The sequence below is a fragment of the Oryx dammah genome, unplaced genomic scaffold (assembly GCF_014754425.2).
Source record: "Oryx dammah isolate SB20612 unplaced genomic scaffold, SCBI_Odam_1.1 HiC_scaffold_25, whole genome shotgun sequence".
NCBI lineage: Eukaryota > Metazoa > Chordata > Mammalia > Artiodactyla > Bovidae > Oryx > Oryx dammah.
The window spans coordinates 74,670,431-74,683,121 of record NW_024070209.1 but is presented as its reverse complement, the minus strand read 5'-3'; the positions used below and the strand labels follow the sequence as shown (position 1 = coordinate 74,683,121).

The following is a 12,691-nucleotide window of genomic DNA, read 5'->3' as shown; positions in this document are numbered from 1 at the left end:
GAGCTCTTTCTAAAGCTTGGTGGCCAGGGTCTTGGGCTCTCGGTTAGTTAGTAGGCTTTACAGTGGCTCAGCAGTAAAGAATCCACCTGCCAATGCAGGAGACGTGACTTCGATCCCTGGGTAGGGAAGATCCTCTGCAGAAGAAAGTGGCAACCCTTTCCGGGATTCTTGCCTAGGGAATCCCGTGGACAGAAGAGCCTGGCAGGTTACAGTCCATGGGGTCGCAAGAGTCAGACACGACTTAGCAACTAAACCGCCCCCACTCTTCCAGTGGCCTGCAAGGCCCCACACAAACTGAATTCTCACCTTTCCAGCTTAATGTCCTATGTGGCTGTCCCATGTCCAGCCACGGCGGAGGTCCTTGCGGATCCAGGAACACGAGTCACTGATTCTTCCTCTGCTCTGAATGCTCCTCTTCCCTGGACACCTGCATGGCCCATACCTGCGTCACTTTCCAGCGTGCTCAAATATCATACTCTCACGGGGCCTGTTGCCCCAACCACCCTCTCTAATCTGTACCACGCCCCACACTCATCTCCTGCTCCACTTCTCTAACAAATAGTCCTGACTGCCTTCTAATTTACTGTACAATTTGTACTTATTTCTTAAGCTTCTTGTTTATTCTGTGTTTCCATCCACTAGAAGATGAGTTCCAGGAGGGCAGGATTTTTTTCTTCTGTTTTGTTTCCTCGTATTCCTAGTGCCTAGACACTGCCTGACGCATAACAGGGACTCCATTATGTACTGAATGAATGAATGGGTAAATAAATGAATGAGATCCTCAAGGATCTTAAAATGGACTGACCGCTGTCCCCTAGTCCTCTCTCTTCCCCAACACATATCTGCCAACGATCTTTCCCAGAAATACATCGATCGTTTGTTGTCACCAGTACTGTCAATACTTTGTGGCCAAAGGGTTCGATTTAACCGTGAGCTTCACGGAAGCTTGGTAGAGGAAGTGTGCTCACAACTTTGGCTCCATGTCAGAGTTAAATGGTGACCTTGGCTTACTTTGCTTCCCTGCAGAGGTTATTTCTTAATCATAAAGGGAACACACTATCCTTAGAAAAAATACTATTTTTGCCACTTTCAGCTTTAAAGTGGCTGTTCGATATGGCCCACGTGTCTGTCCACAGCAGCTGAAAAAGCTTAAGGTGAGAGGCTCAGAGAAAGACCCATTGTGTCATTGGAGTGAAGCGCATCGTAAGATGAAATTAGTTTACAATAACTTATTTACCTGTCCACATCCTTCATATCACATTAAAGCTTTGCCCAGCTAGCCAGGACTCTGGAGTGCTAAGAGGAAAAGGGAAAATCAATTGATAATGATATATTCAATTTAGAAAAATATATTGATCCCCAGGTAATGACATTGTGCATTTATTGCAGTGGAGGGTGATGTTGCCTGTCGTGAAGATGGTATTCACGTATATTATATTTGAAAGAGGAAACTAGGAATAACCCTGCCTCCCCTTAATAGATAGTCTCTTTCTATGAGGTGTTAATCTATATCTTTCATAAAAAACCTTCTCTTCCGGGAACCCATCGTTTGCCTCCTCAAGGTCTTCTGGTCCATTGTCTAAAACTAATGATATGTTTTGGTGATTCTCAAGTTTGTGTCCTGTTCTCTTTTCAGCATTAAATTAAAGATGTACATTTTTTATTTTTTCCCATCTCTGGAATTTCTTGGTTTGGATTAGATGGAAAGGAATGCCATGATTCTCATTCTTATTGAGTGATTATGGCTTTGCTGTGGGGATTAGAGCTTTGTGCATTGGGGAGTGGGGAATTGAGATCTCGTATCTGCCCCCTGGGGTTCTCTGCTACCCACTCAGACCCCCTTATCTTGGTGGTCAGGGCAGAGTTTGGGCATGGCCTGTGCGTGGTCATCCACACCAGAAAATCCAAGGTAGGGACAAGCTCCCATTTAGGGTGGGGATCACCTAAGATGCTGGAATTCCAAAAAGAGCTTTTTGAAAAAGATGCTGTCTTTTCCCCACTGCACCCTCACTCTTCTCTTCTCTCTTTTTAGACGGCCTGGCCTCCTGGTGATGCTCACATCGTGCTAAGTGTGGGTGGCCATCGAGGATTTTGCATCCTGGGGACGAATCCTGAGCTTGCCAGAGACGGACGGTGCAAGGTAGGTCAGCTCACCTAAAAGTCAGAAAGACTTTTCTCTGACAGTGATTACTTCGGGGAAGTGAGGTATAATAGATGTAGCTTGTCCTCTTGCCATATTCTTCATGAGATTTTTACCACAGACCTGAGATTCACTGGTACCCAGAGCCAAGCTTAGCCCTCTGGGGCCCCACCCTTCTGGAATCAATGCACAAGCATGACTGGCACTCTTGATCACTCACTTGGGGCTCTGGCCCTGTAGGAATTTGGGTCTGGGGGCAGCCAGCAGCCACGTGACTCTTAAGCTCCTCAAAAGTTGTAATTCTTCCTTTCTAATTTAACTTTCTCTTGTTATTAAAATAGTATTGTTAAGTGTCATTAAAATATTATTGATATTGTTAATATTAAAATAAATAATATTATAGTATTTGTTCATTGTAAAAATATTTTTAAAGATAGCACCTAAAATTATATAAATTATTTATAATCATAGTCCTGAGAAATAACCATTTCAGTGTCCCTTTCCTGGCTGTTTTCCTTTACATAGAGGGTACATACACACACAGATGAGGTCACATGGTGTGTACTACTTGGTAACTCATTATGTCGACTTCACAGTCTGTCCCAGGTACCTTTCCAAGCCACTAAATACAATTCTATAACATCTTTAGGGGGGGCCACGCCCTGAGGCATATGGGATTCTAGTTCCCTGACCAGGGATCAAACCTGCACCCCCTGTACTGGAAGCATGGAGTTCCAACCGCTGGACCACCAGGGAAGTCCCTCTAGTATTTTTAAAAGCTTCATATCATATGGCTATAATAAGCTATAAAGTTTACTTGTATGTGTGTTAGCTGTTCAGTCGTGTCCAACTCTTTGTGACCCCATGGATTGTAGCCCGCCAGGCTTCTCTGTCCATGGGATTCTCCAGACAAGAAAACTGGAGTGGGTAGCCATTCCCTTCTCCAGCACATCTTTCTGACCCAGGGATCAAACCGGGGTCTCCCACATTACAGGCAGATTCTTCACCATCTGAGCCACCAGGGAAAGCCCCACAGCTTATTTAACCAGTGCCTTAATAATGGAAATTCAGTGCATTTTCGATACATCACTCTTACCAATAACACTACAACAAATGTTTTTGCGTATGTGTCTTTACATAGTCATTTGATTATTTTCTTGGATTAAACTTATAGAGCTCAGGCTTAAAGTTTTGATTCAGGAGCCTCCAACCTAGACTGTGAAGACCAGGCGGTCAGGGGAGTTAAGGGGGGCGGGGGGGGGGGTCCCAGAATAATGAAGGTGGGAGATGGGGGCACAGGCAGTGGGATTCAGGCCTGTTGAGGCTGAATGGCCTAGGCTAGCACGTCTCGATGACACTCGAGCCTTTAGAGGTCCAGGGGCCAGTGTCACCCAGCATCACTCCTGGGGCCTGGTGCTGGGTGAGCTCAGGTGTGTGCTCTCTGCAGGACCATGCCCTGGTGCCCACTGACCAAGAGCCTCAGGGCCTCTGCCTGGGGCCAGCCTGGAGCCTGAACCCCAGCTTCCTTCCACATCAGGGGCCTTGGCAGCAGACCAGCCAGCTTCCTCCATGTCCCCATTGTCCACTGGTCAGAGAGCTTTCTCTCTGGACTCAGAGGCAGCGGGGCTGGGGTGCCTTCCACTCCCAGGGCCCTCACAAACAGAAGGGATCCCAAGGTGCAGCAGCCATGGCAGTCAGCAGGAAGCTGGAGGGGGCTCCAGGCCAGGCCTGAATCAGCTGCTGAAACAGAAGAAACATCCACATGCATCCAGCCTGCTGCTACCCAGCACCCCAGTAAGGGTGCCCAGCAGGGGCAGATGGGCTCCTGACCTTGAGAGTTGTTCTCAGAGCACCACTGGCTGACTGGACAGTTATCCGGCTACTCATCCTGGACCCTAGGGAATGCTTTGCTTCTGCGACTGCCGGGCCAGAGAGGAGAGTTGGAAAACTAGCTTCAGTCGGAAAACTGAGCCTGTTGGAGCAGTGGTAAAGGGTCCACCTGCCAATGCAGGAGACGCGACTTCGATCTCTGGGTCAGGAAGATCCCCCGGAGAAGGAAATGGCAACCCACTCCAGTATTCTTGCCTGGAGAATCTCACGGACAGAGGAGCCTGGTGGGCTCCAGTCCATGGGATTGCAAAGAGTCAACACAACTTCAGTGTTGACTTCAATGACCATGGCATTCAGTGTTTGAGAAAAGATTCAGGAGATGCTCTTCACTGAAGTCAGCCTGCCAAGAATATGTCTTCAAGTTCTAGGGTGAGTGTGGGTGGCAGAGAGGGGACAGAGAGACCCAGGCAACGGTTCTGATGGCCCTTATTTAGGAGTCTTCTCCTCCCCACCTCTGTTGCAGGGTGACACATGGCTCTTATTCATCCCAGCCTTGGAGAAGCCTGTATTTTAAGACTGGGAGGGCACTGAAGGTGACCTCACCAGGCATATTGATAGGATACGCTCCTTGTGGGCCTCACATCTCTGTGCCCACTGTGAGCGCCTGGTGATCTTCCCCACCACTTGGCCAGCCCTGGAGGATGGGAATGACATTGTTCTCTCTGTGTTCCCTGCCCCCATCCTACCCAGTGCCTGCGGGGCTTTCAATAAACATTCACTGTGCACTCAGTCATAACCATCCCTTGGAGCACCACCTCAGCACGTGGCCCAGTGCTGGGCTGTCCATTTCCTTCACGTGCAGGACTCCCATTGGTTCCCAAGAAGACAAGAAGTTTCCACGGCCCACTTTGGCCCCTTGGTGACCAGTGGTAGAACCATCACCTTCCTGTGGAAACTGGGTCAAATTGCTTTGCTCTGTATTTCCTGCTACAAAGCAGGATCTGCTCAGATAAAGAGCGTGGAGGGCTGCTCTCTGCTTGGCAGTGGTTTGATGAGAATCCTCTGCGTAACTGAGAGGATGGTACCAGAACCAGCCAGTGGGAGGGAGATCTGAGGCCAGCCCTGCAGTGTGTGATCCTGGCTGTGGCAAGGCTGAGCAGTTGGGGGTCAAGCTAAGGACCCGGTTTGTGTAAGGCTGAGGGTTGAGCCAAGAATGGCATTAATAGACACCTAGGCAGAGCTGATCAGTGGGTAGGAATGCCCCTGAGTAGCATCCCCAGGCCCCATCTTGGGACTCTCAGTGCTGCCCACCCAGGCCCCGAGACCCTCTGTGAGCCCGGCATCCTAGGAGGACATTGCAAATGTCCCCAGGTCTAACAAGACCTGGAGTTGTTCCAGAGAGGACACCATGTGTTGTGCCCTGGACTTTTGCACTCACAGCAGCTTCACCCTGCAAAGCCATCCCAAAGGTGCCCTTGCTGACCACACATATCCCCTCCTTCCTTTACTTCCTCGCTCCGCACAGCCTCTCTTCTGTGGATCCCCAGTCCCTCCTCCCTCCTTCCCTTACTCACCCATCCCCTTTTGGCTTCCACCCTGAACCAACGGGCTGGGGCACAGTACTTCAGTGGAGCCTTAGCCAAACCCTGAGCCCTGGCCGGGCATACTCCATGCATCACTGGCCCATTCCCGGCCTGGTCCCTGCAGCTGATCCCTTCCTTCCCTCTTGTCCTCAAGACCTCCTGCCCGCCCTGGACTCCTCAGTCAGGGTCCTTTGCGTTTCATGGAGAAATGGGGCCTCCCACCTTCAGCTTGGGCGGGCTGTATCTCCCTGCCTTTCTGGCCACTCCAGACCGTCTTCCCTTCTGCCTGTAAACGAGGCTGTTTGTGCTGCTGCATTTTCCTCAGCTTTCCTGTCTCTCAGCAGCGCCTCTACCCCCTCTGCTTTGGCTGTCCCCGGGGCTTGATTCTTGGGCAACATCTCTGTCCCAAGTTCCTGACCTCGTCTCTGTAGTTCTGAGAATCCATTACCTACCTGTCTGATTACATCACAGACTCGACCTGGCCAAGAGAAGCCACCTCACGGCTATGAAGCATCGCCTCTCCCTCAGCTCTCTGTGAACCTCTGTCTCCTTTGCCTTGAGCCTCTCCTCCTCCTTTCTGGACCATGAGCTTCTAGAGGACAGGGATCATTTTCTTATCTCCCTGTTATGACATCAGATGATGTTATTCAGTTCAGAGATCACAGGACTGTAGGACAGAGTGACCTCATAGACAGTGTAATGAATGGGACCCTGGAAGGAGAGACCACTGGGCTTTCATCCCAAACCCACCACTAGCTCCTGACAAGCCCCATGCAACTTTCTGGAGGGCATGGCTTCCCACTCCAGTAGTCTTGTCTGGAGAATTCCATGCACAGAGGAGCCTGGTGGGCTACAGTCCATAGAGTCACAAAGAGTTGTATACAACTAAGTGACTAATACACACAGGCTGTCACAAGATCTTTTTTCCTATGGAGCATATGGATACGCCCACATTTAGGATTTTGTGGCAGTCCGTGTCCATCCTGTCACCGTGACCCCTTGGCTGGGACCCTTGGGAGAAGTGTCTCTGATTTCAGCGCAGACATATTCTACCGAGCCTTCATCATAGTATCTCATACTGGATCATGTTGTAACAGATCAGCTCCTTGTTTGCCTTTTGCAAGTCTAAACAATGGCTTTCAAACCCAATTGCATATTAAAATCATCTAGGGAAATTTTTACAGGTCCGATATCCAGGCAACACAATAGGTCAATTAGACCAAAATTTCTCGGGCTGAGACCCAGACATTCATATTCTTGTGACACACCCCAGGCCATTCCAGTAGAAGGCCAAGGTCAGAGGTACCACCAAGCACGGAGGCAAATCTGACCCACTTGTAGCAAATGCATGGGACTTCCTACATGTAGTTTCATGGAGGCAGCATGCCTTGCACCATTGCCTGCCCCTACACTTGTTTGTCTTACAGTATCCTTGTAAGTCAGCTTCAATCCTTTCTGAACTCAGTGAGGTGAAAACAAACAAAATAGAAAGCTTCCTGCTTTTCCCTGGCTAGGCCCTGGGCACAGCTCCTGCTTCATTGGACCTCCCAGGAGAGAGGATTGCAGACGCCCTCCCCTACCCACAAGTGCCAGGCTAGAACGTTTGGTGCTGGTGATCCCACAGTGGGGAATTGCAGCCAGTCTTCCTAGAGCTCTTCCTAGAGTTCTCCGGGGACTGACAGGGTCATCCACCAGAGCAGCACTGTGCCCAGGATGGTGGCTGCACCCTCCTTGTCTGCCCTCCTTGGCCTGTGAGACTCAGCCCCATGCTGAACCATCGACTATCATCAGCCAAAGGCAGGCAATGCCCCAGGGGTGGAAACCCCGTTTCTGGAGCTGAGTTGTTGAGGAACAGAATGCACACAAGGGGTGCAGCTCCCCTTAGCTAATAGGGATGGGGCGGGGCGCACATGGCAGTATTCACTCCAGCTGCAAAACCTCTTTTGGCACCTGGGCCAGAAATAGCTTATCTGTAAACCTCAGAGTTTATTTTTGTGGCCAAGTTTGATTTTCCAGGCGACCTGTCTCCTTCCTTACATTGCACCTGCCCCAGAGACCAGGGCTGATGACTCACAGTTGTGAGTCTGTGCCCTACAGGAGGGCACCTGGCCGGGGGCCCCTGGGAGTTGACACCCAGCCTGCACTCTGCCAGCTTCATTGTGTACTGTGAGGGCTCAGAGGGAGGGCACCTCTTACTGATTTGCAGGAAAATGCCAGATAGACTGGTAGTAGGCCCTGCCAGAGTCCTGCTATGGGAGAGAACCATGCACACGTTTGTCCAGTAACCATGGAAGGATGCTCCTGAATTTGTGGCTTCTGTCTCTTATTGATTGTCTCGTATATTCACAGGTCACTCAGAACTTTTCAGCTTTTATCTTCTAATCATAAATTCTGTGTGTCTGAGTGAGTATGTCTTGCAACATGACAGACAGAGCCAGAAGCATTGAGGCTGTAGGAGGAATACCCAGCCTGTGGTAAAACAAATGTGTATTCCAACATCCATTCATTCATTTACTTAAGCACTCACTGGCAGCCACACTGTATATTGTTCTAGGTACAGGGTCCAGTGAGGTCAGACAAAAACCTGTCCTCAAGGAGCTGGCAGTCCAGTGGGGAGACCAGCAAGTAAATACTTTCATATAATAAGATGTGACAAATACAACAATAAGAATATAGACAGGAACTTACACAATGTGCAATGGAAGAACTCATTCAGTCAACAAATGTTTCTTGAAAGTGCCTGCACTATGCCAGGTATTATTGCAGCATGGGGGATATAGCAGTGATCATATGAGACCAAGTCCATGACCCAGAGCTCACGTCTGAGGCCATGAGAGTACTCAGCTGCTAACTTACTTTGGTCAGACCACAGGCTTCCAAGAAGAGGAAGCTTCAAGCTGGTAATGTGTGTGTGTGTGTGTGTCTGTGTGTGTGTGTGAGTGAGTGCAGGCAGAATTTCAGGCAATAGGAAGAGCTTGTGCAAAGGCCTGAAGGTATAAAAGGACAGGAGAGCCCAGAGCATAAAGGTGACCTAAGAGGTGGGAGATGTGGCTGGAAAGGTAATTGGATCTCTGCCGTGACGGGCACTGGGTGCCATGCTAAGCCCCCAGGAGCCACCCTCTCAGATAATGGAAACATGGCTGAAGGCTCACAGAGCACTGGTTAGAGACCACTGTTGCAGCCAAGCTTCCTGTGCCCTCCCTGACCCCAAGACTCTTTGGCAGCCCTGTGCCCTGGGCAGCCGCTACCAAGCCTCGCTTCATTAGAATACCCAAGGCTAAGGTCATATGACTTACTCTACTCTTCCCACAGCCCAGTGCCTTCAGTTTGCAAAGTGTTTTCACATAATTTCATCTACTTGGTCATAAGGGAGACCCTAGGAGGTAGACAGAGAGTGATGATTGTTGCCATTGTTTATGCCGAGCAGCAGGCTGAGGCTCAGAGAGGGTCGGTGTCTTGCTCGAGGTCATACAGCCAATCAAAGCAGAGTAGGAACTGGAGTCCTTGTCTTTTGATTCCTAATCCAGAGCTCTTATCTCCACATGAACTGCTACTCCATAGATTGAAACCTAAGAGCCCTGAGCAAGTGTCAATCTGCACCTGCCTGTCTTCCACAAACATTACTTGACCAGCTACTGTGTGTCAATCCAGCATCAAATAACCATCCTCTGGGCCTCAATGTCATCCCACCCATGGTGACGCAAGAAGCCCAAAGACTGCCGTCTGGGGCCCAGGCATCACCCACCTTCATCAAGTTGAACAGTGAATGGAATTACCCCCGCTGGCTGGAGACCACTCCACTCACTCCCCGCGTCCTCTCATCCAGGCCACTCGGAGGCGCGCTCGTTACAGCTGCTGATGCGTGTTTTTGCCCTTCCTTGTAAGGGAGCTGGTTGCTAAAAGAAGAGCGGAGACTTAAGCCTCATTCACAGAGCAGGAGCTTCCCTGTGTAAGACAGACGCAGCCTAGCAACCCTCACGGGCCATCTTTTGATTTGTAGCAACTCATTTAGATAAAAGCATCTGGTCCACGAGGTAGCAACAACAACGAAAAATCTTTAAAAGCATATTTCTGCTTTTACAAAGTAACCTAGTAACAGCACAGGAGGTAACAATTAACCCGTCCCCCCTCCTCCAGGTACACAGGCAGGTGCAGAAAATGGGAAAAAAAAGTCAGGACAGGGAGAGGGTGTATCCAGGATCCCTTCTCAGATCAATGCCCATGCTCACGGGTGTGACCAAGGCAGCCTCCGCCAGCCTGCCAGAGAGCCTCGTCCTCCCATTCACACATACAGGAGCCATCCTGCTTCTCCAACCCAGAATAAACAGTGTGATTATTTATTTAGCACCAGTTCAGGGTTTTCTAAAATGCATTCAAAGTGCTCTGCACCTTGCACAGGTGAGAGAACTGCAATATTGGCTTTGGGAATTGGATAAAGGAAGTCTGACCCCGTACCAGATAGCCAAGCTCGCCTCCCATGACATCCACCCCGGAACCCATGTACACACGCACACACAGCCTCTGCTCCCATCCGGACAGACCTTGTGCTCCTAACTGACCCCGCTTCTGTGCACCACATCTCCACTTGTCCTGCTAAGCCTGCATCTTCCAGCAGAGCCTCTCCCATCCCTACCTATCTCCCAGCAAAGTGCTCCCAGGCCACCCACTCCTGGTGAAAATTTTCTCTTCTCCTCTGATTTCCTGATGCTGTTCGTCTCCCTGGAACCCTTTCGTTCTTCTTGGATCAAGGGCAGTCCTTTCACTGTCCAGTGTGCTCAAGGCTCATCCCCAGACTGTGTGCTTGGAGCTGATTACATGTTAACACTGTAAAAGGACTGATCACAAGAGGTCAACTCACACGGCCTCTGGAGTCCCTCAGCCCCTCTGTCTCCCTTCCATCACAGAACCCTCTCACCTGGCACCTGACTGTTTTCTTGTCTGCTCTGGGAGACAGCTAGGAGTCCCCTGGGGCCAGGGGACTGGGTCTCAGTCCCTAGGTCCCTCCTCAAAGCCTGACCCAAAGAAGGCTCTGGAACATTGATAGGATGAGTGAGTGGCATGTGTGCCTCACTCAGAAGACTCTCTTAACCTGCTCACCTGCTCAGGATCCTGCCACACCCATCAGAGCAGCTCCCATCACCCACCTCAGAGCAGCGAAGGCCATGCACTGACCAGCCCTTCCAAGGCCACTGTCCCTGAGGACACCAGGCACCCCCAGGCCAGAGCTCATCTTTCTGCGGTTTCAAGCTCAGTCCCCCGGTCCAAGAGAAAGACAGGTTCCCCGGACCCTGCATAAACACAGGGTCTCAGTATTCTCAATTTAACATTTAAAACATTTTTGGTAAAGCGTGTCTCATATTCAAAATGACCTCACAACATTCATTCGTTCATTCATTCATTTAGGGATAGCTCAGTTGGTAAAGAATCCACCCACAATGCAGGAAACCCCAGTTCGATTCCTGGGTTGGGAAGATTCACTGGAGAAGGGATGGGCTACCCACCCCAGTATTCTGGCCTGGAGAATTCCGTGGACTGTATAGTCCATAGGGTTGCAAAGAGTCGGACACAACTGAGCGACTTTCACTTTCACAATAGTAAGCAGTGTAGTATAGCAGTCAAGGGCACAGACGGTGGAAGCAGACTGCCTGGATCCTAATCCCAGCCCTGCCCTCACCAGCTGTGTGACTTCGGCACATTATTGAACCTCCTCATGCCTGTCTCTTCACCTGAGGATTATAATCCTTATTATGAATACACATATCTGATTTGTTTTTGTTGTTGTTTAGTCCTAAGTCGTGTCTGACTCTTTGCCACCCCATGGACTGCAGCCACCAGGCTCCTCTGTCCATGGGATGACCCAGGCAAGAATACTGGAGTGAATTGCCATTTCCTTCTCCAGGGGATCTTCCCAAACCAGGGATCAAACCTGGGTCTCTGCATTGGCAGGTGGATTCTTTACCCCTGAGCCATCAGGAAAATCACCTACCTCACAGGGTTCATTTAGTAGATAATAGCTGATTAAACAGTACCACACCTAGACTAATTCATGAAACAGAATTTAATGCAAGGACTTGCTGTCATTAGCCTAAGGGCCAGGACCCTGACCGAGTCAGGGACTTACTTCTTACTCTCTTCAGGACCAAATGCACCTTCAGCGAAGGTCCACCCCTGCTCCCACCCCCATGTTGGTCACCCTGTGGCCTTTGCTTGCTGGATACACCCAATCAGCATGGGACTTCTGCTCCCAGGGAGGTGGCCCTCCTTAGCCCACAGGGATCCCAGTCAGCCACCAGAGATATAAACCGATTCTCCACGGCAACAGCGGACATCCTGGGGTCCCTCCTGCCCACTGCTGGTGGGGGATCCCCCAGCCCCCATCACAGAGGACTTGAACTCCTGCTCTGCCCACAGCTGCCCCATCGGCCCAAACCCGGACAGTGAATGCCTGACCATCAGGCACTGGGGCCTGCCCCACCCAGGGCTGCCGCTGGCCAGCTTCGGAACCAGGAAGCACGTCCCTGCCCCTCTGTGGATCTCAGTTTCTTTATCTGTGTCACGAGGGGGGTGGGTTCAAACTTGATCCCCGAGGGCCAATCAGGCAACATCCCTAAGAGTGACACTCTGGATGTGACCACATGGGGGCTTCGGGGACTCCACAATTAGCACTTGTGACAGCTTGTCCTTGGGGCATCTGTCATTAGCAATTATGAAGTCATTATCTGGTAAATAATTCATAACCCGAGAGATGGGATAAGCCGCCAATAAACAATAATCCATTTAGAACCAAGCTTGGCAGGGGCACGTGCGAGCGTGGAGACACGGCTCCCTCTCACCGCCCATGTCCTGCTGAGGAGCCCTCCCCCCATTCCCTCCCCTGGCTCATCGGGTTTAGTCTCTGGAATAACAAGGATGAATATCAAGTGTTGAGCAAAGGCCAAGGGCTATTTCTCCTCAAATCCTCCTAACAGCCCTCTGGGCGGATGTGGGTACCATTATTGTCCCCCTTTCCAGAGAGGTAAACTGAGTCTCAAAGTTCAAAGTGGGCAAATGGGGTGGTACATCACCATCCTGGGCACAGTGATGCTCTGGTGGACCTCCCCGTCGGTCCCCACTGGCCTCAGAGAACTCTTGGCAGAAC

General features: G+C 50.4%; 1 protein-coding gene across 1 annotated transcript in view; it reads left to right on the top strand.

Moving 5' to 3' along the window:
• Positions 1-2,036: 2,036 nt before the first annotated feature.
• The window catches only part of KLHL29 (kelch like family member 29), a 237,734-nt gene continuing 227,079 nt past the window's right edge, over positions 2,037-12,691 (top strand). The window contains exon 1 of the mRNA XM_040224542.1: positions 2,037-2,140. The gene's annotated coding sequence lies outside the window, so the exon portion shown is untranslated. The remainder of the gene's footprint in view (positions 2,141-12,691) is intronic.